The sequence below is a fragment of the Aptenodytes forsteri genome, unplaced genomic scaffold (genome assembly GCF_000699145.1).
Source record: "Aptenodytes forsteri isolate BGI_AS27 unplaced genomic scaffold, ASM69914v1 Scaffold185, whole genome shotgun sequence".
Classification (NCBI taxonomy): Eukaryota; Metazoa; Chordata; class Aves; order Sphenisciformes; family Spheniscidae; genus Aptenodytes; species Aptenodytes forsteri.
The window spans coordinates 1219010-1220874 of NW_008796214.1; the positions used below are offsets into that span (position 1 = coordinate 1219010).

General features: G+C 54.9%; 1 protein-coding gene across 1 annotated transcript in view; it reads right to left on the reverse strand.

The window, feature by feature from the left end:
- FOXA2 (forkhead box A2) overlaps positions 1–1865 on the reverse strand; it is a 41067-nt gene that overhangs the window by 4025 nt on the left and 35177 nt on the right.

Genomic DNA, 1865 nt, shown 5'->3' on the forward strand with positions numbered 1-1865 from the left:
CGGGGGGGAGCACCCCGCCCACGCCGGGTGCTTTATATTCACCCCCAAAACACCCGCCCTGGGTCACGGCTGAAAGGGGCTCCTGGGCTAGGTGCCCCCCCGGTCTGACTTAGCACAGCCCGAGGCAGGACCCTCCGACCTCATGCATCTCCACGGAGCTTTTTGCTCCTTTGGAGTAACGGTCAAAAGGCTCAGGAAGGGAGAACTCGGGGAGAATTCAGTAAAATTAGCGACGTCACCCGCCCTGGGTCACGGCTGAAAGGGGCTCCTGGGCTAGGTGCACCCCCGGTCTGACTTAGCACAGCCCGAGGCAGGACCCTCCGACCTCATGCATCTCCACGGAGCTTTTTGCTCCTTTGGAGTAACGGTCAAAAGGCTCAGGAAGGGAGAACTCGGGGAGAATTCAGTAAAATTAGCGACGTGGCTACTGGACACGACAAACATCACCAGTTCAAAGATCCTGTCCGCTCAGCTCCCCGCTTGTAGCTGACTTCAGCCATTTAGGGTAAGGTGTGGTTAGCTTTAGCATCATTTTTTCCCTCTGAACACGAGGTGCGGGAGGTGAGCGTGTGTTTTCAGCGCGGCTGGATTTGGTACAGAAGTTCCCGGCGAGCTCCAGAGGAGGAGGAGAGAGGCCATAATGAGACTTTCCCCCTGCAAGAAGCTCGCCCACCGTCAGGCCTTCGTCCTGCAGCGGCACAGATGTTAGCGTGCTCCGAGCACGTCTGGCACCTCAGCACGAGGAGTGGCAGGAGGCTAACGCGCGCCCAGAGCTCTGCGGGTCCTGGTCTCGCACCGCTCTTTATGAAGTGCCGTTTCCCTCTCAGGTCAGCAGGACTTTGAATTTTCTTGCCACCAAAGATGAGGTTTTTCTACCTCTCGTCACCCCCCTGTGCACAGACTGGAAGCTGCGGAGCGGCAAAGGAGAGTTGCTTTCATGAGAGTCCTGTTCGCTTGGATTTTGACCCAAAATGTTCACTTGAGGCCACTCCTCAGCTACAGAGGACGTTCCTGCTGTTGTTGCTCCAGCCCTGACACTTAGGTCCGGTTTTGCCTTCTTGGCCTGCTGTTGCACCCTCCGCTGTCAGTCCCACGATCCCAGTCTCTCGCCCTGCCCGGGACGTGAAGGACCTTCCATGAAGCGTGTTGGACGAGGAGAAGCTCTCCTCATCCAACGCGTCCCCTGCGTCACAAGGAACGGTGGTGGTGGCGTCCCTCCCGGTCCGCGTGCCCCGAGCATCATTGGTGCGCCCGTCCTGGGGACGTGGTGCTGAGGGTGAGCTACAGCAACCGCGTCCTCCCGCTCAGACAAAGGCTTTGTCTCTCTAACGCAAGGACACGCGCTTTCTGAGCTACGCGAGCGTTTGCATTCAGAAACGTGGCCAGGCAAAGACGGCGGCTTGTCTGAAGGTGGCTGGATGTGGGACCGACCCAGGAGGCAGCAACGGGGATCTCGGCTCCTGTAAATAACCCGGGTCCTGCAGCTGCCACCGCCTTCTCCCTTCTTTCTCAAGGGCAGCTTTCCATGCCGCTAGCCTGAGGAAACCTGCTAAAACTAATACCTCTTAAGAGAGCAGAAAAATATATATGCTTGCCTTATAAGAAACATTCTTAAAAATACCTAGGATGATAAAAATTGAAAATTTTCAGCGGTGTCTTATTTAAACATACCTGGTTGGGTTACCGAGAAACACGCTGGCCATTTAAAAATGATTTCTTCTCTTTAATATTTAACTAATATTTATTTTAAATTTAATTTTTAAATTACGTTCTTATTTGCGTTAGAAGCCATGACTCGAGGAGCCACCTCTCCTCTCCCAGGGGTAGGAGGCCAGTGGCTGGCGCGAAGCTTTGCCAGGAGTTGG